At 35.8% G+C, this 25,745-nt stretch overlaps 4 long non-coding RNA genes across 5 annotated transcripts; all 4 read left to right on the forward strand.

The window, feature by feature from the left end:
• Positions 1-4,755: 4,755 nt before the first annotated feature.
• LOC119246734 (uncharacterized) lies at positions 4,756-5,560 on the forward strand. The gene is made up of 3 exons (XR_005125543.2): positions 4,756-5,109; positions 5,375-5,439; positions 5,532-5,560. It is a non-coding gene; the product is annotated as an uncharacterized LOC119246734 (long non-coding RNA).
• A 5,716-nt stretch (positions 5,561-11,276) lies between these two features.
• LOC119246735 (uncharacterized) lies at positions 11,277-13,330 on the forward strand. Its single transcript, XR_005125544.2, has 4 exons — positions 11,277-11,332; positions 11,426-11,541; positions 12,631-12,752; positions 13,219-13,330. It is a non-coding gene; the product is annotated as an uncharacterized LOC119246735 (long non-coding RNA).
• A 466-nt stretch (positions 13,331-13,796) lies between these two features.
• LOC129145884 (uncharacterized) lies at positions 13,797-15,149 on the forward strand. Of its 2 annotated transcripts, XR_008552020.1 has the most exons (4): positions 13,797-14,084; positions 14,177-14,294; positions 14,635-14,698; positions 14,803-15,149. It is a non-coding gene; the product is annotated as an uncharacterized LOC129145884 (long non-coding RNA). The 2 variants fall into 2 exon arrangements; XR_008552019.1 differs by having other exon boundaries at positions 13,797-14,294.
• Positions 15,150-20,191: 5,042 nt separating this feature from the next.
• On the forward strand, positions 20,192-24,852 carry LOC119246736 (uncharacterized). Its single transcript, XR_005125545.2, has 7 exons — positions 20,192-20,310; positions 20,573-20,660; positions 20,775-20,939; positions 22,708-22,773; positions 23,057-23,169; positions 23,838-23,890; positions 24,697-24,852. It is a non-coding gene; the product is annotated as an uncharacterized LOC119246736 (long non-coding RNA).
• Positions 24,853-25,745: the final 893 nt, after the last annotated feature.

Consider the following 25,745-nt stretch of genomic DNA (forward strand, 5'->3'; position numbering starts at 1 on the left):
CAAGAGTTCTTTTTCTCCACATCCTCGCCACATTTGTTGTTGCTAGTTTTTTTAATATGTGCCATTCTCACGGTGTGAGATGGTATCTCATGGTAGTTTTGATTTGCATTTCCCTGATACAAGTGATGTTGAACATTTTCATATGTCTGTTGGCCATTTGCATTTCTTTCAGAGAAGTTTCTTTTAGCTCTTCTGCCCATTTTTTGACTGGATTTTTTCTTTGTTGTTGCTGAGTCTCATCAGCTCTTTGCAGATTTTTGTGATCAGTCCTTCTTCATTAGTGTTGGGTGAAAAATGTTCTCCCAGTTGGTGGGGTTTCTCTTTGTTTTTGTTATTGTCTCTTTTGCTGCTGCAGAAGCTCTTTAATTTTGATGTAGTCCAGCTGTTATCTTTCTCTTCACTATCACTGCTTTGGGTGATGGTCTGTAAAGATGTCTTTGATGTGCAAATCCGGTAGTGTTTCGCCTATATTTCCTTCTATGTATTTTATGGTTTCAGGTCTTATGTCTGTTCTTTAATCCATTTTGAGTTGATTTTGTGTATGGTGTGAGGTAGTGGTCAAGCTTCATTCTTTTGCATGTAGCGACCCAGTTTTCAGCACCATTTATTGAACAAACTTTCTTTGCTCCAATGCATAGTCTTTGCTCCTTTGTCAAAGATTAGTTGACCAAATCTGGGTTATTTCTGGATTTTCTATTCGATTCCATTGGTCTGTATGTCTGTTCTTGTTCCAATACCATGCAGTTTTGATGATTAGGCTTTGTAGTATAGTTTGAAGTCTGGAGTGTGATGCCTCCATTTCCTTCTTTTTTTTTCAGTAGAGCTTTGGCTATTCGGGGTTTTTGGTGATTCCATATGAATTTCATCAATATTGTTCTATTTCTTTGAAGAATGCCTTGAGATTTTGATTGGAATAGCATTGAATCTGATATTGCTTTTGGTAGGATGGCCTTTTAATAATGTTTATTCTTCCATCCATGAGCAGGGGATGTCTTTCCATTTCTTTGTGTCTTCTTCTATTTCTTTTAACAGTGTTTTATAGTTTTTCTTTGTATAGGTCTTTACCTCTTTGTTAGATTTATTCAATATTTGATTTTTTTTGTTTCGATAATAAAAGGGTGTTTTTTTGATTTCATCTTCTTCATATTATTGTTTGTGTATAGGAAGGCTACTGACTTTTGCGTGTGTTGATTTTGTACCCTGCACTTTACTGAATTGATTGATGAGTTGAATTAGTTTTTCTGTGGAGATTTGGGGTTCTCTATGTATATTATCATATCATCTGCAAATAGTGATAGTTTGACTTCTTCTTTTCCTATTTGGATTCCTTGGATGTTTTCTCTTGTCTTATTGCTCTGGCTAGGACTTCCAGTATTATATTGAAAGCAGTGGTGAGAGTGGACATCCTTGTCTTGTTCCAGATCTTAATGGATTGCTTTCAGCTTTTCACCATTGAGAATGATACTGGCTGTTGGCTTGTCATAGATGGCCTTTATGATGTTGATGTATGTCCTTGTATCCCAAGAATTTCAAGGGCTTTTATCATGAATGGGTGGGTTGTTGACTTTGTCGAAAGCTTTCTCAGCATCTATTGATTTATCATATGGTTTTTATATTTTTTTGTTGATGTGTTGGATAACGTTGATTGATTTTCGGATGTTAAACCATCCTTGTGCCCTGGAATGAATCAACTTGGTCGTGGTAAATTATCTTATGGATACATTGTTGGATTCTGATAGCTAAATTTTATTGAGGATTTTTGCATCAGTGTTCATTAGGGAGATTGGCCTATAGTTTTCCTTTTTTGTGTTGTCCTTATTCGGTTTTGGTATTAGTGTAATATTGGCTTCATAGAACGGTGGTATTGTCCCTTCCTTCTCAATTTTTTGGAAGAGTTTGGTGAAGGATAGGCACTAATTCGTCTCTGAATGTTTGGTAGAATTCATTTGTAAATCCATCAGGTCCTGGGCTTTTGTTTTGGGGAGGTTTTTAATTACCATTCAATTTCGCTGTGTAATGGTCTGTTTAGGTGTTCTATTTCTCTTTATCTAGCTTGGGTGATTGTAGAGTTGTAGGAATTTGTCCATCTCTCTAGATTGTTGAACTTGTTTCCATATAACTGTTCATTAGTAGTTATGATTATTCTTTGATTTCTGCTGTGTCCGTTGTGATTTCTCCTCTTTCATTTATGATTCTGTGTATTTGTGCTTTCTCCCTTTTTTCCTTTGTGAGCCTGGCTAGGGGTTTGTCTATTTTATTTGCTGAGGACTTCTTAATAGGTCAACTGCTTTCATGAGACCAATAAAGCCAGCATCCCTGATATCCAAGCTAAGTGATGCTCTGCACCTTCATCACATCAGACCATCTGATCTTCAGGTATGCAGGTAAGTGAGATCACGTTCTCAGCATGGTGTTCGCCTGTTGTTTTACAAGGGTTCTGTTAAGTTTGTTCCATGTATGCAGGTATGAGATTATTTTATAGTGGGCCTTATTTACATACATGTCAATAATTTTGTTTTCAAGATCCAATATATCAACTTTTGTTGTCTGTATTCTGATCAAATTCAATTTCACACCAGCAATCTTAGTAAACTTGAGATGTTATTGTCCTCTTGTTTAGAAAGTATTCATTTCATACACTTACAAGGATAGATGAGTGTGCAGATGCCAAAGTATTTCAGAAAATTGTTTATCACATTTTTATCCATGGTCTCATGTTGCTATTCCTTTAGGAGAGGATGGTATCTCTTCAGAGTTTTAACTTCAGATTACTGCAATTACACAGGTACCATTGTTTATTCTCAAAATTATGCAATTGCTCAAGGGAAAATGCGGCATCCTGATGAAATAAGATTTATAGTAAAGTGATGTTCCACAAAATGTTTTCAAGTTCATTTGAAAACATCTTGGCAATGCTATCAAACAGGTATCTGGGTAAGTATTGATGTGGGCCAACTCTCAGCCCACATCTCCTGACCTTCATACATTTAGGTAATTGTTGATGCTGGAACTAACACTTTTATTGGCATGTTTCTTTGTAAGTAACCTGTTCAGATCTTTGGTGGTACACAGGTATCATATGATGTGCATTATCTCATGAAGATATGCTATATCTCCCTAACTATTGTTTTCAAGGATCACATTAACCTTTCTTGACACAGTTAACTTGTACTTGATAATACTAACAAGCATGAGTTTGTTTGGTCTTAGGTGGAAAAAATATACATTTCTTCTTAACATCACTGAAAGATTGTGAGTATTCAGTTAGTTTATCATATTGTTCTATTTGTTCACCATAAGATATTTGCAGGTATCCCTTCAAGGGAGGAAGACATATCTTCCTACAGTTAACTGTGAGTTCTGCAAATTTTAGGTAAAGTTGATGGGTCTCAATATGATATAGTGACAAGAGAATTTGCATACCTGCAGGTACAATGAGACCTGTACCAAGCACATTTCCCACAATTGTTTTTCAGGACATCTAAGAGATTATAGTGAGCATATTTGAGGAACTGAATGAGAGACATTGCTGGTGTTGAGGTAAGTGGGGATGTGGGCCTACAGCATAACACAGACTATCTATTCTTCATATATATAGTTTGGGGTGATGGTGTCCTAAATACTTCTGTAGCCTTAATTTTGTTGCAGGTATTCAGGTAAGAAATGATGGTGTCCTTACTGTTGCACTTGAGTTTTTTCTTCATGTATTTACAGAAAAATTTAATTATATAACTGTGAGTTTTTTATATTGGCAACTATATAGGAGTTTATCATATTTTAACCCCATCTCAATATTTTTTGCAAGATAGCTACATTTCTTCAGTGTGGAAATGATTGTTTTCTGATATGTTTTGACCTTGCTTACTGCAAGTGTCCTGGTAAAGATGTTATTTCATGTCAACAAAATGAGTATCATTGCTTAGTGTTGTCCTTGTAGACATTTCATAATATCTTTGTAGGTTCTTGTCAAGTATCAAAATGGACCCAATATTGCTCATGAGTAAAAGGACCATCCTAGGATACGAGTAAATAATGATGTGTGTATAAATCATAGAATAGATCATTGAATCTTCAGATTTCTACATTAGTTGTAATGTTTTCCTCAATAGTTGTTATCATGTTCCTTAGAAGGTGCGCATTAGGAAATAGTAACCTTTGCCAAATCCATAGACCATGACATTTTTCTCTGTCTTTAAGATAAAGTTGTTTTTTTTTTTTTTAACTGGGTTTATTGTCATATGCAAGTAATTATCATGACATCCCCAACCACAGCAGTAATCATGGAAATTTTGGAGGTATCCCAAACAGGAATGTTCTCATATTGGACAATGGTCTTGACCTTGGATTACTACAAATATTCAGGTAGAATTGGTAATATTGTAATGAAGGGCATTTCTTTTATTTTTTAATTTTTTATTTTTTTAAACAATATTTTCTTTCCCCCACCCCCTCAGTTAACCTGTGAGTTCTGCAAATTTCAGGTAAAGTCAATGGGTCTCAATATGATATAGTGACAAGGGAATTTGCATACCTGCATATATAATGAGACCTGTGCCAAGCACATTTCCCACAATTGTTTTTCAGGCATCTAAGAGATCACAGTGAGCATATTTAAGGTACTAAATGAGAGACAATACTGGTGTTGAGGTAAGTGGGGATGTGGGCCAACATTACAACACAATCTGCACATATATGATATGTGGTGATGTTGTCCTATAACCTTGATTTTGTTGCAGGTATTCAGGTAAGAAATGAAGGTGTCCCTACCAATTCTACACTGAGATTTTTCCTGTGTATTTACAGGGAAATTTATTTTTATACCTGCTGGTGTTATATATAGGCATGTGTATAGGTGAGTGTCATGAATTTCCTCTTCTCAATATTTTCTATAGTTTTTACATTTCTTCACTTTGGAAATGATGCTTTTCTCATCATCTTGACCTTGCCAACTGCAACTGTGCCAGTAAAGGGGTTATTTCATAGTGATGAAGTGAATATCATTGCTTAGAGTTGTCCTAGTAGACATTTCATAATATCTTTGTAGGTTCTTGTCAATACATCACAATGGACCCAATATTGCTCATGAGTAAGAACCTTCCTGGGATGCTAGTAAGTAATGATGTGGGAATAAATCATAGAATAGATCACTGAATCTTCACATAGCTTAGTGAGTGATGATGGTTTCCCTAACAAATGTTGTTATTGTGTTCTTTTAATTTATTCAGGTAGCAAACAGTAGCCCTTACAAATTACATAGGCCTATCATTTTTCTCTATATTTAAGAAATAATTTCTGTTTAAAAATGGGTATATTATCATATTTAGGTAATTGAAATGATGTTTCCAACCACAGCATAACCATGGAAATTTTGTAGGTACCCAAAAAGGAATGTTCTCAGATTGACATTGGTCTTGACCTTGCATTACTACAAATATTCAGGTAGAATCAGTAATGCCATAATGAAGGGAATGTCTGAGGGCTTCTTAATATGTCAACTTTTGTCATTTAGACGTATATCATTTGATTTTCAGACACCTTTCCGAGACAAATAAAGCCAACATTCCTTTTCTCCAAGAAAAGTGACCCTCTGCACCTTCACATCAGACCATCTGATCTTCGGATATGAAGATGGTGACCTCAGCACAGTGTTAGCCTGTTGTTTCACAATGGTCCTGACAAGTTTGTTCTACGTATGCAAGTATGATATTATTTTATAGTAGGTCTTATATACATACATGTCAATAGTGATGTTTTCAAGACCCAGTATATAAACTATTATATGTATTCTGTCAAACTTAATTGTACCCATGTAATCTTAGTAAGCTTCAGATGTTGTCTTCATGTTTAGAAAGTATTTATTTTACACCCATGGTAGTAGATGAGTGTGCAGATTTCAAAGTATTCATCACATTTTTCATCATATTTTTATCCATGGGACTGTTATAGGTATCCCTTCAGGATAGAATCGACTCTCTTAGGATTTTTAACTCAGTTTTCTACATTGCACAGGAAACTTTGATGGATCTCAAAATGATACAGTTGCCCAAGGGAATTTGTGGTATCCTGATGAAATAAGATTTTTTTTTAAAGATTTATTTATTTATTTATTTATTTATACAGGCACTGGGTACAGTCAGAAGCGCGGGAGGGTGAGAGAATTCACCAGAGCCAGAATGGGGAACAGAACAGGCAGACCAGCGAAATACACTGCTGAGGGGAGCAGAGGGCGCTGCAGGAGAGGTCTGTCGCGCCATGTGGGACCCTTCCCAGCGGCTAGGAATCGAACCAGCGCTGCAGAGGCTGCAGGCAGCTTCTTCGCAGCCCAGCGCTCAACCGCTGTGCCACCAGGGGAGGCCCCCTGATGAAATAAGATTTATCCTAAAGCAACATTCCATAAAATATTTTCAGGTTCAGTTGAAGACATATTGGCTATCCCATCAAAGGTAATCACAAAATATATGGCAGGTTGAGGTAAGTATTGATTGGGCCACTGCTCATCACAGATTAGGTGACCTTCTTACATATAGGTAAGTGTTGATTCTATAACTAACACCTTTAATGGCATGTTTCTTTTTTTTTTTTTTAAAGATTTATTTATTTATTTATACAGGCACTGGGTACAGTCAGAAGCGTGGGAGGGTGAGAGAATTCATTAGAGCCAGAGCGGGGAGCAGAGCAGGCAGAAGGACCGAAGTACACTGCTGAGGGGAGCAGCGGGCGGCAGGAGAGGTCTGCGCGCCATGTGGGACCCTCCTCCAGTGGCCGGGGAGCAGCCGGGGTTCACACTGGCACTGCAGAGGCTGCGGGCAGCTTCGCAACCCAGTGCTCAACCGCTGTGCCACCGGGGAGGCCCTGGCATGTTTCTTTGAAAGGAACCTATTCAGCTTTTTGGTGGTACACGGGTTTGATATGATGTGAAATTAACTCATGCAGATATTTTATATCTGCCTAACTATTGTTTCAAACATCATATTTGTCTTGTTTTTGGTGATATTGTTAATTTGTCACTGATAATGCTAACAATGAGGAGTGTTTGTTTTGGACTTGTTTAGAGATAATGTACTTTTCTTATTGTTTTTGCAAGGTGATGAGTCTTCATGTATTTTCTCATATTTATTAGTCTTGTTTATTGACCATGGGATTATTGCAGGGCTCCCTTCAAAGGAGGAAGGCTTATCTTACGCTGTTAACATCTAAGTTCTGCAATTGTACAGGTAATGCGGATTTACCCACAGTGATATAGTGACAAGGGAATTTGTAGATGTGCAGATATAATGAGACATTTACCAAGCACATTTCCCACAAATGTTTTTCAGGATATCCAAGAGATCCCAGTGAGCCTACTTAGATACTAAGAGATATTGCTGGTGTCCTAAACCACAACACAGACTCTCTGAACTTCATATATATGGATGAGTAGTAATGGTGTCCCAAACACTTATTTAATTGCACAGTGTATGCATTTATTATATATATTTTAATTTTATGTATTTTTACATCATTTTTCATTTTTGCACAATGTATGCATTTTCATCTGATTATAGTCTCCATACAATTCCCACCCACCCTTGTTTTGATCCTATTCCCTCCTCCCACCCTGTAGTGTGTCTCTGCTTTATAGTTGTTTGTTGATTTTGATTTTTACTTTATTATAATTAGTCATTTTCCTGGTCCCTTATTTAGGTTTTCTAAATTCCTGCTATGAGTGTGACCATCTGGTATTTTTCTTTTTCTTTCTGGCTTATTTCGCTGAGCATGATCCCTTCCAGTTCCATCCATGTTGCTGCAAATTGCATGAGTTTATCTTTTTTGATTGCTGAGTAATATTCCATTGTGTATATGTATCACGTCTTGATCCAGTCACCTATTTTTCGGAATTTGGGTTGTTTCCATAGCTTAGCTATTGTAAATAGTGCTGCAATAAACACAGAGGTGCAGGTGCCCTTTTGAATTAATGTTTCTGCTTCCTTCGGGTAAATACCTAGGAGTGGAATTGCTGGATAATATGGAAGCTCTATCTTTATCAGGTTGCAGAATTTCCACACAGCTTTCCATAGTGGTTGGACAAGTTTATCCTCCCACCAGCAGTGTAGTAGAGTTCCTTTTCTCCACATACTCACCAACATTTGTTGTTGCTAATTTTTTAAATATGTGCCATTCTCACTGGTGTAAGATAGTATCTCATTGTAGTTTTGATTTGCATTTACCTGATTACAAGTGATGATGAAGATCTTTTCATATGCCTGTTGGCCATTTGCATTTCCTCTTTGGGGACGTTTCTTTTTAGCTCTTCTGCCCATTTCTTAATTGGATTATTTTCTTTTTTTTGAGTCTCATCAGCTTTTTGTAGATTTTTGTGATCAGTCCTTTATCATTAGTGTTGTATGCAAAAATTTTCTCCCAATCTGTGGGGTGTCTCTTTGTTTTGGTTACTGTCTCTTTTACTCTACAGAAGCTCTTTAATTTGGTGTAGTCCCAGGTGTTTACCTTTGCCTTCACTATCACTGCTTTGGGTGATGTGTCTTTAAAGATGTTACTGAAGTGTATGTCATGTAGTGTTTCGCCTATATTTCCTTCTATATATTTTATGGTTTCAGGTCTTATGTCTAGTTCTTTAATCCATTTTGAATGGGTTTTTGTGCATGGTGTGAGGTAGTAGTCAAGCTTCATTCTTTTGCATGTAGCGACCCAGTTTTCCCAGCACCATTTACTGAACAAACTTTCTTTGCTCTAGTGCATATTCTTTGCTCCTTTGTCAGAGATTAGTTGACTGTAAATCTGTGGGTTTGTTTCTAGATTTTCTATTCAGTGCCATTGGTCTGTTTGTCCATTCTTGTTCCAGTACCATGCAGTTTGATTATTGTGGCTTTGTAGTATAATTTGAAGTCAGGGAGTGTGGTGCCTCCATTCCCTTCTTTTTTTTTTTTTTCAGGAGAGCTTTGGCTGTTTGGGTTTTTGGTGATTCCATATGAATTTCATCATTATTTGTGCTATTTCTTTGAAGAATGTCATTGAAATTTTTATTGGAATAGCATTGAATCTGTAGATTGCTTTTGGTAGGATGGCCATTTTGATAATGTTAATTCTTCCAATCCATGAGCAGGGGATGTCTTCCCATTTCTTTGTGTCTTCTTCTATTTCTTTTAACAGTGTTTTATAGTTTTCTTTGTATAGGTCCTTTACCTATTTGATTAGGTTTATTCCCATGTATTTGATTTTTTTTTTTTTGTTTAGACAATAAAAGGGATGGTTTTCTTGATTTCTTCTTCAGATTTATTGTTCGTGTATAGGAAGGCTACTGATTTTTTTCGTGTTGATTTTGTATTCTGCTCCTTTACTAAACTGATTGATTAGTTTGATTAGTTTTTCTGTGGAGTTTTTGGGATTCTCTATGTATATTATCATATCATCTACAAATAGTGATAGTTTAACTTCTTCCATCCCTATTTGTATTCCTTATATGTCTTTCTCTTGTCTTATTGTCTGGCTAAGACTTCCAATATTATATTGAAAAGCAGTGGTGAGAGTGGACATCCTTGTCTTGTTCCAGATCTTAGTGGAAATGCTTTTAACTTTTCACCATTGAGAATGATATTGGCTATGGGCTTGTCATATATGTCCTTTATGATGCCAAATACTTCTTGTTTGGTCCTTTGGTAGTATGCAGATGTCAGAAGTTATGACACTAACTGGTGAAGTGTATTGTTTCTCCCTAGTTATTGTTTTCAAAAATCACATTTGCATTTTTCAAGGTATAGTTCATTTGTCCTCAATAATACTGACAAGATTGAGTGTTCTTTTGCTGTGTTCTTTTGTGGAGATAATGTACAATATTTTGAATGTCACTAAAAGATTGTGAGTATTGAGAAAATTTGTCATATTATCCTATTTATTCACCATAAGATATTTGCAGGTATCTATTCAAGGGAGGAAGACAATCTCCTATAGTTAAACTGTGATTTCTGTAAGTTTCCAGGTAATGTTGATGGGTTTCAATATGATATAATGACAAGGGCATTTGCATACCTGCAGGTACAGTGAGACCTGTACTAAGCACATTTCCCACAAATGTTTTTCAGAACATGCAGAGAGATCACAATGACATATTTAAGGTACTGAATGAGAGACATTGCTGGTGTTGAGGTGAGTGGAGATATGGGCCTACAGCATAATACAGACTCTCTGTTCTTCACATGTGTGGTATGGGGTGATGGTTTCTTATACACTTCTGTAACCTTGATTTTGTTTCAGATATTCAGGTAAGAAATGAAGATGTCCCTACCAATTCTACACTGAGTTTTTCCTTTGTGTATTTACAGGAAATTTTATTTTTATACCTGTAATTTTTATATATTGGCAAGTATGTAGGAGTTTATGATTTTTACCATCTCAATATTTTCTGAAAAATATTTACATTTCTTCAGTGTGTAAATGAAGCTTTTCTGATAAGTCTTTTTTTTAAGATTATTTATTTATTTATACAAGCACTGGGTACAGTCAGAAGCACTGGAGCGTGAGAGAAATCACCAGAGCCAGAAAGAGGAGCAGAACAGGCAAACTGACGAAGTACACTGCTGAGGGGAGCAGTGGGCATCAGGAGAGGTCTGCATGCCATGTGGGACCCTCGCCCGGTGGCTGGGGATCGAACTGGCGCTGCAGAGGCTGCGTGCAGCTTCACAACCCAGCGCTCAATCTCTGCGCCACCGGGGAGGCCGCCTTTCTGATAGGTCTTGATCTTGCCAACTGCAAGTGTCCTGGTAAAGATGTTATTTCATACTGACAAAGTGAATATTATTGCTTAGAGTTGTCCTGGTAGACATTTCATAATATCTTTATAGATCTTGTCAAGACATCACAGTGGACCCAGTACTGTTCATGAGTAAAGGACCTTCCTGTGATGCAGGTAAGTAATGTAGTGGGAATAAAATAGAGAATAAATATATCATTGAATTTTCAGATTCCTGTGAGTTATAATGTTTTCCCTAATGGTTGTTGTTATCATGTTCTTTTGAAGGTGGTCTATAGGAAATGGTAGCCTTTCACAAATCCATAGACCAAGACAGTTTTCTGTCTTTTTATAAATGTGCCATTTATCCCTGGTCTGTTGTCATATTCAGGTAATTATCATGATGTGCACAACAAAAAATATTAACCTATCATTTTTCTCTATCTTTAAGAAATAATTTCTGTTTATAAATGGGTCTTTGTCATATTTAGGTAATTTCAGTGATGATCCCAACCATGCAATAACCAAGAAAATTTTGCAGGTGTCCAAGAAAATATGTTGCCATATTTGACATTGGTCTTTCCTTGGATTACTGCAAATATTCAGGTACGATCAGAGTTGTCTTACTGAAGGGCCTATCTGTGGGCTTCTTAATATGTCACCTTTTGTCATCTAGACATATATACATGTGATTTTCAGATTCCCTTCTGAATTCAACACGAATTTAGCGGCTGTAAAGAGTACATTCCTGGTCTCCAAGCAAGTGATGCTCAGCGCCTTCATCACATCAGACCATCTGATCTTCAGATACATAGGTGAGTGAGTATGGCGTTCTCAGCACAGTGTTAGCCTGTTGTTTTCAAGGGTCCAAATAAGTTTGATCTTCATATGCAGGAATGAGGTTGTTTTAGAGCAGGTGTTAATTATATAAATGTCAATAATGATGGTTTCAAGACCCAATATATTAACATTTATTGTATGTATTCTGTTCAAATTTAGTTTTACCTAAACAATGTTTGCAAGCTTGGGATGTTATTGTCTTCTTATTTAGGCAGTATTCATTTTATCCACCCATGGTGATAGATGAGTATGCAGATGTCAAAGTAATTCATCTAATTGTTCTTCACATTTTTATCCATGGGACTCTTGTATGTATCCTTTCAGGAGAGGATGGTATCTCTTAAGAGTATTCAGGTAGAATCAGTGCAGTCATAATGAAGGTAGTGTCTGGTGTTTCTAATAAGACAATCTGGAATTTAGACATATATACTGTGATTTTTAGGTTGTTTTCTAATACCATTATAAATGTAATCATTATTAAATGAGAACATTTCTGGTATCCGGACAAAGTTACATTCAGCACCTACATCACGTCAAACCATCTGATCTTCAGAAACCTAGGTAATTGAGGATGGTGTCCTTAGCACAGCTTTTTTGCAAGTTTTCATGGTAAGTTCTTTATCATATACACATATGAGATTATTTTACTGAGGGTCTTATTTACATACATTGCAATAGCTATGTTTTCAAGATACAATAAATCAATTTTTATTGTATGCATTCTGTTCAAATTTAATTTCACCCAAGCAATCATTGTAAGTTTGTGCTGGTATGTTATTTGTGTTTAGAAAGTATTCATTTTATACACTCATGGTGATAGATGAGTAATCAGAGCAGAGATCAAAGTAATTCATCCCATTGTTCATCACATATTTATCCATGGGACTCTTGTAGGTATCCCTTCAGGAGAGGGTGGAATCTCTAAGGAGTTTTAACTTTAAATTCTTAAGGTTACACAGGTGACATTGATGATTCTCAAAATTATACAGTTGTCCAATGGAATTTTCAGATATCCTGATGATTTAAGATTTATACTAATGTGATATTCCACAAAATTTTTTCAGGTTCATTTGAAAACAGTTTGGAGATCCTATCAAAGGTACTCATGAAACACGTAGCAGGTATCAGGTTAAGTTTTGATGTGGGCCAACCCTCATCACAGATCACGTGACCTTCATACATGTAGGTAAGTGTTGATGGCATGTTTATTTGCAAGTAACCTGTTCAGATCTTAGGTGGTACACAGGCATGCAAATATGTGTTCATACAGATATTTTATATTTCCCAAGTGTTTTCAAGAATCACAATTTGCCTAGTTTTTGGTGATTTTAAGTTAATTTATCAATGATTATACTAATAAACATGAGTTTTTGTGTTGTACTTCTTTAGAGATTATATACTTTTTTATTGTCATGACAGATTATGAGTTCTCATATAGTTTGTCATACTTATTAATCCTGTTTATTAACCATAGATAAATTGCAGGTATCCCTTCAAGGAAGGAAGGCCTATCTTAGACTGTTAACCCCTGAGGTCTGCAATTATGCAGTTAATATTGATGTTTCCCACAGTGATAGTGTAACAATGGAATTTGTAGAATTGCTGGTGTAATGAGACCTGTACCGAGCACACTTCCCACAATTATTTTTCAGGACATCCAAGAGATCACAGTGAGCATATTTAAGTTACTTAAAGAGAGACATTGCTGGTATTGAGGTAAGTGAGGATGTGGGCCAGCAGCACAACACAGGCTATCTGACCTTCATATATATGGTATGAGGTGATGGTGTCCTAAAAGATTCTGTAATTTGATTTTGTTGCAGATATTCAAGTAAGAAATGATGGTGTCCCTACCAATTCAACACTGAGGTTTTCCTTTGAGAATTTAAAGGAAAATTTATTTTTATACCTATGTGTTTTATATATTGGTATGTGTATAGGAGTTTTTTTCTCCATCTCAATATTTTCTGCACAGTGACTACATTTCTTCAGTGTTCAAATGATGTTTTTCTGAGAGGTCTTGACCTCACTTACTGCAAATGTCCTGGAAAGATGTTGTATCACAATGATCAAGTAAATATTATTGCTTAGAGTTGTCCTGGTAGATATTTCATAATATCTTTGTAGATTCTTGCCAAGTATCACAATGGACCCAATATTGCTCATGAGTGAAGTGCTTTTCTGCAATGCAGGTAAGTAATGATGTGGGAACAAATCATAGAATAGATCATGGAATCTTCAGAAATCAAAATGAGATATCTTTTCCTTAACAGTTGTTGTGATCATGTTTCCGTGAAGCTGTTCACATAGGAAATGGTAACCTTTACCAATTCCATGAACCATGAAATTTTTCTGTCTTTGTATAAAGTTGCTCTTTATCCCTGGATGTATTATCATATTCAGATAATTAACATGATGTTACAAACCACAGCAATAATTATGGATATTTTGCAGGTATCCCCAAAAGAAATGTTCTTATATTTGACAATGGTCTTGTGCTTATTCAACAAATACTCAGGTAAAATCAGTACTGTCATAATGAAGGATGTGTCTGAGAGCTTCTTAAAAGATCAACTTCTGTCATTTAGATGTATATCATGTGATTTTCAGCATCCCTCCTGTAATCAATATGAACTTAGTGGTTGTTAAAGAAAACATTTCTGGTATCCCAGCTAAGGGATGCTCTGCACCTTCATCACATCTGACCATCTGATCTTCAGATACAAAGGTAAGTAAGGATGGTGTCCTCAGCACAGTGTTAGCCTGTTGTTTTACAAGGATCCTATTAAGTTCATTCCTTATATGCAGGTATGAGTTTATTTTAGAGAGTTCTAAGTTAAATTCATTTCAATAATGATGTTTTCAAGACCCAGTGAATCAAATTTTATTGTATATATTCTGCTCAAATTTAATTTCATCCAAGCAATCTTTGTAAGCTTGAGATCTTATTGACTTCATGTTTAGAAAGTATTCATTTTATGCATCCATGCTGATAGATGAGTGTGCAGATGTCAATGTAATTCAGCCCATTGTTCATCATCATGTTTTTATCCATGGGACTCTTATAGGTATTCCTTCAGAGAGAATGGAATCTCTTCAGAGTTTTAACCTTAGATTTCTACAGTTACACAGGTAACATTGCCGAGTCTCAAAATTATACAGTTGCCCAAAGAAATTTGGAGTATCCTGATGAAATAAGACTTATACTAAAGAGATATTCCACAAAATATTTTCAGGTTCTTTGAAGACTTCTTGGCAACCCTATCAAAGGTACTCATGAAATACATAGCAGGTGTTCAAGTAAGTATTGATGTGATCCAACCCTCACCCCTGATAACATGACCTTCATACATTTAGTAAGTGTTGACGTTAGAACTAACACCTTTATTGGCACGTTTCTTTGCAAGTAACCTGTTCAAATCCTTTGTGGTACACCAGTATGAGATGATGTACATTAACTCATGAAGATATCCTATATCTCCCTAACTGTTGTTTTCAATTATCACATTTACCTTTCCTAACACAGTTAACTTGTTCTTGATAATACTAACAAGCATGAGTTTTTGCTGTGGCATTGTATAGAGAAAATGCAATTTTCTTCTGATTGTCTTTGACAGGTTGTGAGTATTAATTTAATTTGTCATATGTATTTTCCTTTTAATTAACCATGGAGTATTTTCAGATATCCCTTTAAGAGGAAAAAGACATATCTTAGACCCGCTGACCTCTGAGTTCTACAAAAATGCTGGTAATGTTTATATAGCACAGTGATATATATTGACAAGGGTATTACAGGTATAATGAGATATTGACCAAGCATATTTCCAAAAAAACTGTTTTTCAGGACATCCACGAGATCACAGTGAGCCCATTTAGGCACTTACTGAGAACATTGCTGGTGTTGAGGTGAGTGGGGAATGTGGGCCTGAATTACAGAATAGACTTATCTGATCTTCAAATATATGGGTAAGAGGTGATGGTGCCCAAAATTCTTAGTCAGATCTTTGTTAGTATATATGTGTGAGAAGATGTACCATTAATTCATGCAATGTGTTATATGTCCCTAACTAATATGAATCACATGTGCCTTATTTATGGTATAATCTGCCTATGAGAGAATACTGACACCATCAGTTTTTGCTGTGCTTTTGTGGAGATACTGTACATTTCTTCTTAATGTCACTGAAAGATGTGAGTACTCAGTTTGTCATATTGTCCTGTTTATTCACAATGGGATATTTGCAGGTATCCCTTCAAGGGAGGAAGACATATCTTCCTACAGTTAGCCTGTGAGTTCTGCAAATTTCAGGTAAAGTTGATGGGTCTCAATATGATATAGTGACAAGGGAATTTGCATACCTGTAGGTACAATGAGACCTGTACCAAGCACATTTCCCACAAATGTTTATCAGAACATGCAGAGAGATCACAATGACATATTTACAGTACTGAGTGAGAGACATTGCTGGTGCTGAGGTATGTGGAGATATGGGCCTATAGCATAAAACAGATTCTCTGCTCTTCACATATATGGTATGGGGTGATGGTATCCTAAATACTTCTGCAACCTTTATTTTGTTGTAGGTATTCAGGTAAGAAATGAAGGTATCCCTACCAATTCTACACTGAGGTTTTCCTTTGTGTATTTATAGGAAAATTTATTTTCATATCTGTGAGTCTTACATATATGCATGTGTATAGGTGTTTATCATGCTTTTCCCCATCTCAAAATTTTCTATTATATGTCTATATTTCTTCAGTTTAGAAATGATGCTTTTCTGATAGGTCTTGACCTTGCTTACTGCAAGTGTGCTGGTAAGGACCTAATGTTATTAATGTATGAATATTATTGCTTAGAATTGATCTGCTAGACATTTCATAGGTTCTTGCCAAGACATCACAGTGAACCCAGTATTACTCATGTGTAAAGGACCTTCCTGGGATGCCAGTAAGTAATTACGTGGGAATAAATCATAGAATAGATCATTGAATATCTTATATATCTAATATCTTCAAATATCTTAGTAAGTATGATGGTTTCCCTAACAAACATGTTGTCATGTTCTTTTAAATTATTCAAGTAGAAAATGATAGCCTTTCACAAAATAGATAACCTATCATTTTTCTCTGTCTTTAAGAAATAATTTCTGTTTATAAATGGATGTATTGTCATATTTAGGTAATATCATTATGTTCCCAACCACAGCAATAACCATGAAAATTTTTCAGGTATTCCTAAAAGGAATGTTCTCAGATTGACATTGGTCTTGACCTTGGATTACTACAAATACTCAGGTAGAATCAGTACTGTCATATAAAAGGGCATGACTGAGGGCCTCTTAATAGGTCAATTTCTGTAATTTATACATATATCAAGTGATTTTCAGATTCCCTTCTGAAATCAAAATGAATTTAATGGTTGTTAAAGAAAACATTTCTGGTATCCCAGCTAAGTGACTCTGCACTGTCATCACAACCGACCATCTGCTCGTCAGATACGAAGGTAAGTGAGGATGATTTTCTCAGCTCAGTGTTAGCCTGTCGTTTTGCAAGGGTCCTGTTAAGTTCGTTCCTCTTGCAACTAGGAGATTATTTTAGAGAGGGTCTTCGATACATGCAAGTCAGTAATGATATTTTCATGACCCATTGTTTCAACTTTTATTCTATGTATTCTGTTCAAATTTAATTTTACCTAAGCAATGTTAGTAAGCTTGAGATGTTACTGTCTTCTTGTTTACAAAGTAATCATTTTATACACCCCTGGTATATAAAACAGATGAATGTGCAGATATCAATGTAATTAATCCAATTATTCTTCACATTTTTATTCATGGGACTCTTGGAGGTATCCTTTCAGGAGAGGATGGTATCTCTTAAGAGTTTAACCTCAGATTACTACAATTACACAGGTAACTGCCGAGTCTCAAAATTATACAGTTGCCCACAAAAATTTGAGGGATCCTGATGCATTAAGATTTATACAAAGGTGATGTTCCACAAAATACATTTAGGTTCATTTGAAAACATCTTGGCAACCCTATCAGAGGTACTCATGAGATGCATAGTAGGTGTCCAGGTAAGTATGAATGTGGGCCAACCCTCACCCCTGATCACATGACCCTCATACATTCAGGTAAGTGTTGATGTTGGAACTAACACCTTTATTGGCACATTTCTTTACAAGTAACCTGTTCATATCTTTGATGGTACAGAGGTTTGGCATGATGTATATTAACTCTTGGTGATATGCTATATCTCCCTAACTATTGTTTTCAAAAATCACATTCATCTTGTTCATGGTACAGTTAGCTTGTCCTTGATAATACTAACAACATGAGTTTTTGCTGTGTTTTTGTGTAGAGATAATGTACTTTTCTTATGATTGTCATTGATAGGTTGTGCGTGTTCCTGTAGTTTGTCTATTTATTTGTCCTGTCAAGTAACCATGGGGTATTGCAGGTATCCCTTCGAGGGAGGAAGACATGTCCTAGACCACTAACCTCTGAATTCTGCAAATGAGCAGGTAATGTTAATGGTTCATTATATCATATATTGACAAAGGTATTGCACTTATAATGAGACTTGTATCAGGCACATTTCTCACAATTGTTTTTCAGGACATCAAGAGACCACAGTGAGTCTGCTTAGGTAACTTTTTTGAACATTGCTGGTGTTGAGGTAAATGGAGATGTGGGCCTGAACCACAGTTCAGACTGTCTGATCTCACATACATGGTATGAGGTGATGGTGTCCTATACACTTTTATAACCTTGATTTTGTTTCAGGTATTCAGGTAAGAAATGATGGTGTGCCTACCAAGTTCTAGACTCAGGGTTTTTTGTGTGAATTTAAAGTAATATTTATTTTTATAACTGTGTGTGATAAATGTTGGCATGTGTACAAGTGTTTATCATGTTTTTCCTACCTGAATATATTCTAGATGATCTCTCCATTTCTGCATTGAATTAATGATGCTTTTCTGATTGGTCTTGACCTCTTCTTACTGCAAGTAGTCTCATAATGATGTTACTTCATAAGGGCATTTGAATAATATTGTTCAGAGTTGTCCTGGTAGACATTTCATAGTATCTTTGTAGATTCTTGTCAAGACATCATAATGGACCTAAGATTGCTCATGACTATAGGGTCTTCCTGGTATCCTAGTAAGTAATGATTTGGGAATAAATCCTACAATAGATCATTGAACCTTCATGTAGCTTAGTGAATTATGATGGTTTCCCTAGCAATTGTTCTTATCATGTTTCTTTGAAGCTATTCAGGTAAGAAATGGTAGCCTATTTGCTCTTTATAATTGGGTGTATTGTTATATCCAGGTAATTATCATGATGTTTCCAACCACAGCAGTAACCATGGAAATTTTGCAGGGGTCCCTTAAAGGAATGTTCTCATATTTGACAACAGTCTTGACATTGAATTACTACAAATATTCAGGTAAAATCAGTGCAGTCATAATGAAGGGAGCGTCTGGGGGCCTCTTAATAAGTCAACTTTTGACATTTAGACATGTATCGTGATTTTCAGGTTCTTTTCTAAGAACATAAACTTAGTCATTAAATGAGAATATTTCTGGTATCCAGGATAAGTGACATTCTGCACTGACATCACATCAAGCCATCTGGTCTTTAGACACCTAGGTAAGTGAGGATTGAGGATGGTATCCTTAGCATATTTTTTTTTTTGCAGTTTTGCTGTTAATTTCCTTCCTCATATGCATGTATGAGCTTAATTTACTGAAGATCTTATTTACATACATGTCAATAGTGATGTTTTTAAGACCCCGTATATCAACTTTTATTTTGTGTATTCTGTTCAAATTTAATTTCACCCAAGAAATCTTTGTGAGCTTGTTCATCACATTTTTATCCATGGGACTCTTGTGGGCATATCCTTCAGTAGATGGTGAAATATCTTAGGACTTTTAACCTTAGATTTATATAGTTACACAGGTAACATTACTGAGTCTCAAAATTTTACAGTTGCCCGATGGAATTCACAGATATTCTGATGATTTAAGATTTATACTAATGTGATATTCCTCAAAAAAATTTTCAGGTTCATTTACAGACAGCTTGGTGATCCTATCAAATGTACCCATGAAATACACAGCAGGTATCAAGGTAAGTTTTGATTTGGGCCAACCCTCATCACAGATCATGTGACCTTCATACATATAGGTAAGTGTTGATGCTATAACTAACGTCATTATTGCCATGTTTGTTTTCAAGTCACCTGTTCAGATCTTTGGTGGTATACAGGTATGTGATGATGTGACATTAACTTATACAGATATTTTATATCTCCCTAGTGTTTTCAAGAATCACATTTCCTTAGTGCGTGGTGATTTTAAGTTAATTTGTCAATGATCATACTAACAAACATGAGTTTTTGTCTTGGTCTTCTTTAGAGATAATGTGCTTTTCTTCTGATTGTCATTGACAAGCCTGTCAATGTTCATGTATTTTGTTATACTTATCAGTGCTGTTTACTAACCATAGATTAATTGCAGGTACCCCTACAAGGGAGGAAGACCTATCTTACACCATTAATCTCTGAGTTCTGCAATTGTGCAGGTAATGTTGATTTTTTTCAGAGTGAGATAGTGACAATGGTATAGCAGGCGTAATGAGACATATACCAAACACTTTTCCCACAAATGTTTTTCAGGATACCCTAGAGATCACAGTAAACGTACTTAGGTACTTTGTGAGAGACATTGTACTGAGGTAAGTGAGGATGTGGGTCTAAATCACAACATAGACTATCTGACCTTCATATTTGAGGATAGGTCATTGGTGATGGTCATCCAAGCCATTCTGTAACCTTGATTTTATTGCAGGTATGCGGGTAAGAAATGTTGGGTCCCTCTCAATTAAAAAAAAAAAATAACAGCGTTTCCTTTTTTTCTATTACAGTGTTTTCCTTTTTTCTATTCTATTATTAGGGGTTTCTGTGTGCAGTTATTAATCATGTTTTTTCCCACCTTAGTCCTTTCAGTAGGTTGCTGTATATGCACAGTGAGGACATGATGCTCTTGTGACATCATTTTTTTCCTTGGATTCCTGCAACTCTCCTGGTAAAGATACTGTTTCATAGTGATCAAGTGAACAATTATATGTATAGTTTTCCTGGTACAAATCTTTTTCCTTTAACATATGTTCAATAATATCTCTTTCATGTTTCTTTCAAGGAATCATGATGAACATAACATTGCTCATTAAGGGATCTTTGCTGGTATCCAGATAAATAACAATTGAACCTTAACCAAAGCACAGTCCATCTGATCTCCTGATATCTAAGTGATGAAAATGTCCCTGGCACTTGTATTAACATGGTTTTATTTGCAAGCACTCAGGTAAGAAAAATAGATTCTTTGCCAGTTCCAGAAAATGTGAGTTTTCATTTTTTATATTTTAGAGAAAAATGTTGTTTATCCTGAGAATGTTGAATAGCTTTCCAAATATTTATCATGTTCGTAATCACAGCTGAGACCATGGAAAATTTGAAGGTATTTGTTATTAAGATTCATTTTATTATTTATGCATACAAGAGCTGGGGTGTAGGACAGAGGTGCAAGGGTTGAGAAGATTCACCAGAGACAGAGTAAAGAGCATAACAGGCAGATTGACTGAAATACACTGCTGAGAGGAGCAGCAGGCAAGACAGGAGAGGTCTGCTGCACCATGAGAGTCAGCTCCCTGGCCGAGAATCAAACTCGTGCTGCAGTGGCTGCTGATAGCTTCGTAGTGCTGAGACTTAACCCCTTGTGCCACCAGGGAGGCCCCAATTTGGAGGTATTATTTTTTTAAAGATTTATTTATTTATACATACAAGAACTGGGATATAGACCAGAGGTGCAGGGGGTGAGAGGATTCACCAGAGAATGTGGGGCACAGAACAGACAGATCTACTGAAATACACTGCTGAGGAGAGCAGCAGGGGAGACAGGAGAGATCTGCTGTGCCATGTGGATTGCTCCTTGGCTGGCTAGGGTTCGAACTCCTGTTACAGTGGCTGGTGAGAGCTTGATAGCTTGATAGTGCTGTGTCTTTAACCCCTATGCCACCAGCGAGGCCCCTGGAGGTATTTTGTTACAAAATATACATTTTTTAAGTTACATGTTTATTAAATGCAGCAATCAAACAGATAGGTTCTATAATAGAAAAAAAAATCTGACTGGTTGAAAATACATTTTTTTTCAATCAGTTGATTTGCGTTTAACTTGGGGGTTACTTCCATTTCTTTTTTTTTGTGTGACTTCTTTCTATACCTTTGATACCAGTCCTTTGTCAGACATATGATATGCAACTATTTTCTCCCATTCCATCGGGTGTCTTTTTTTTTTTTCTTTTTTTTCTTTAAATATTTTATTTTGTATAATTCTTACATCTTTTTTCATCTTTGCACAATGTATGCATTTTCGTTTTGGTTATATTCCCCATACAATTGCACCTCCCCCCTTATTTTGACTCTAGTCCTTCCTTTCCCTGCCCCTGCCTGCCCCCCCCACACAGTGTGTCTCTGGTTTATAGTTGCTTGTTGATTTTGATTTTTACTTTGTATTGATTAGTCTTTTTCCTGATCTCTTATATAGGTTTTCTAAATTCCTGCTATGAGTGAGACCATTCAGTATTTTTTTCTTTCTGACTTATTTCACTAAGCATGATCCCTTCTAGCTGCATCCATGTTGTTGCAAACTGCATGTGTTTATCTTTTTTGATTGCTGAGTAATATTCCATTGTGTATATGTACCACATCTTCTTGATCCAGTCATCTATTTTTGGGCATTTGGGCTGTTTCCAAAGCTTAGCTATTGTAAACAGTGCTGCTATAAACATAGGGGTGCAGGTGCTCTTTGGAATGGATGTTTCTGTGTCCTTTGGGTAAATACCTAGGAGTGGAATTGCTGGATCATATGGAAGCTCTATCTTTAGTAGTTCAAGAAATCTCCACACAGCTCCCCATAGTGGTTGGACCAGTTAACCTGACAATGGTCCTGACGTGAAATACAGCAAATATTTAGGCAGAGTTTATGATGTTGTAATGATGAAGGCTATTGGTAGGTTTGCTAGTGTAGAATAAGTCGTATCATTTTACCATATATATGTTAATATGTTTCCTAGGTACATGTCTAGGGACCATGGTGAACCTAACAATGACTGTTAAATGGAAATACTCCTAGTATCCAGGTAGGTGATGGTGGCCCCTCACCATACCACAAACCTTCCAGTCTCCTATACTTAGATAAGTGATGTTTGTTTTTCTATATTTGTTTTACCATGTGACTTTTGGCATATTTTTAGGTAGGAAGTGAAAGTATTTTAACCACTCTATAAATAACATTACCCCGTGGTTTTATGTGTTAGAAAGAAAATGGATGCTTCTGTGATTGTTGGACAATGTGCATTATCCATGCAATCATCTTTGAACTGTAAGTCACAGCAGTAAGTATTTTTTTTTTTTTTTTGACAGGCAAGCATTCAAAGATGAAGTCGAAGATGGTGTCGATTTGGAGTACTGCAAGCTACCAGCTGATTTGGTGGGTCCTGCTGTGATGGTTTTGAACAGGTTATTTCAGGATCCAGGTAATAAAGTTATGTCTATAGATATATTTGTTACAATAAATTTTAGGTTACTCTGAAAAAATTGTGGTAAACCTCATAATGTTCATTAGAGGAATTTCTTTCATATCCAGGTAAGTGATGATGTGGGCCTTTGCAAGCTTCCCACCATTTGAAATTCAGATAGCTAGGAAAGTATGGCTACAGTTCCTATTTGTCTTACTATGTCTTTTGTCAAGTATTCAAGTAAGAAATACTCTTCCAACCCATGCTGATTATCATTAGCCCTTATTATTTTAGAGTTTAGATTTTATGCTTGTATAATCTTAGTAGTAACTGAGTGATTATGTAGGTGCCCAATTAAATTATCACTTTGCCTATCACGTCTTTATTAATCACAGCTTTTTCACTTATCAAGACTTACCAAGATTTTGTTTTTAACTAGTTGTTGATCTTGAACTTCTGCAAGTTTCTCAGTAGAGTTAAAGGATTCTGTAAATTTGATGAGATTTTGCAGTTGTTAAGGTAGTACATTTATTCCTAACAGTTTTTACTATGAATTTTTATTAGACCCAATGAAGAGACAATGGTGGCCTTAACACTTTAACCACATCATTTCTTAATTGGATACCAGCAAAATTCCTAAATAAAATCTATTATTCAATCTTATATCTTGATTGATATTTTTGTAGATATCCACTCAAGAATATAGTGTCTCTCACCAATGCCTGAATCCTAGATTGTTGTAAGTATCTAGAAAGGTCTTATCGCTCTTTAAGTTTGTAGTACCCTTAGGACTTTCAGGTGTTCAGACTGTAGATTTGTCCATAAAAACTGTTGTCCCTTTGGGTTTTGTAGATTCCAGTTAAGAGATTTTTGATAACCTCCATCTTGTATTGAAGGTGGATTTTTTTTCTTGCGTCCAACCAAAAGATAATGAGATTCTTAATAAAGTTAGAGCTCGTGAGATTTTATAGATATCCAGGTAATCAATGATGGTATTCTTAAGCCATCACACTGACCGTGTTTATTTGCAATTACCCTTTTAAGTTTGCTGACTGACCACTATAGTGATTGTGGAATTTACCAGCTATCCTATCACACAATGAAGGTTATCTCTAAAATAATTTCTTTGGAAATTTGCAAGTATACACATAAGTGCTGATGGTGTCCCTAATCAAGACAGCAATGGGATTTTTTAGTTATTCAGGCAAGAGAAGACATGCCCCTACAGTGATGTTTGATCCTGGGTGTAGTCAGGTAATATACATAATATACAGTATTTACCTTATCACATTATTGACCTTGGTGATGATGGATTTGCTGGTAGGCAGACAGAGATTTTGTCTCTACAGTGTTGACCTTTGAATTTTGCATGTATGCAGGTAAGAATTGATCTTTCCTTTACCATGTTAGTGGCCTTGGAATATTCTAGTTATCCTAGTCAAGAGTGATGTGTCCTTAACCATGCTAGTTACCATGGTATTTTGAAGGTATTCAGGTAAGAAATCATATATTTACAACTGAGTTACTTAACCTCAAATTTCTTAGGTATTCTTGGAGGAGATGATGGTGTTCCTACAACATGAATGAGCATAGAATTTTGCAGACACATAGTCAAGAAGATCTTTTGACTCTATCAAAATTGATATCTACACAAATGAAAGAAAAATGGAACACATTTTCTTGGCTAGATATTTATTTTATTAAAAGAATTTCAACATGTGATGAGTATTAATATTACACACAGTCATATATTCTTGCGCCCATTTCTTTATTTAACTTCTTCATAATAACATTGTGCCAGGAAACTTAGGCCCACATTTATGAAATATTCTCATATCTGGGAGCCATAAATATATGACAGACTTCATATAAGAAATAGTTATTCTTAAAGAAAATTAAGCTATAGACCCAAATCCTAGTTAAAGATTTAGGAAGAACGAACCAAGGAAGAAGAATATTGTACAGTTGTGTCAAAAAATCATACTATCATCCTACTGATATGAATTAATTTATATAGAATAAAAATTTGAATTTATATATATATATATATATGAGATGGTATTCTCTGTCTATATATATAGAGAGAGAGGCATTCTATTATTTCTTTGCACTAACACAATTAATGAGAAAAATTAAGAAAGCAACTTAATAGAAAAGGAGCTGTTCCTCATCTCAGTTATCTTGTTTTAATTTTTATGGGTAGAGTCTTGAATCCCAGCTTTCTCCTGAGAAATTTATTGGTGTAAAAATCCAGTCTAGTAGCATTTCTTCTTTCTTTCATTGCACTAAGAAAAAGCTGAGATTGAATACTGAATTTAACTGATCTTTCTTTTTTTTAAAGATTTATTTATTTATGTATACAAGAACTGGGGTACAAGCCAGAGGTGTGGGGGGGTGAGAGACAGAGTGGGGAACAGAACAGGTGGATCTACTGAAATACACTGCTGAGGGGAACAGCCGGTGAGGCAGGAGAAGTCTGCTGTACCATATGGGTAGCTCCCTTGCCAAGGATTGAACTCTTGCTGCAATGGCTGCGAATAGCTGCATAGGTTGCATCTTAACCCCTTGCTCTACCAGGGAGACCCTAACTGATC

Source organism: Talpa occidentalis, unplaced genomic scaffold (genome assembly GCF_014898055.3).
Source record: "Talpa occidentalis isolate TD23 unplaced genomic scaffold, MPIMG_talOcc4v2.1 talOcc4.15, whole genome shotgun sequence".
NCBI classification, from domain to species: domain Eukaryota; kingdom Metazoa; phylum Chordata; class Mammalia; order Eulipotyphla; family Talpidae; genus Talpa; species Talpa occidentalis.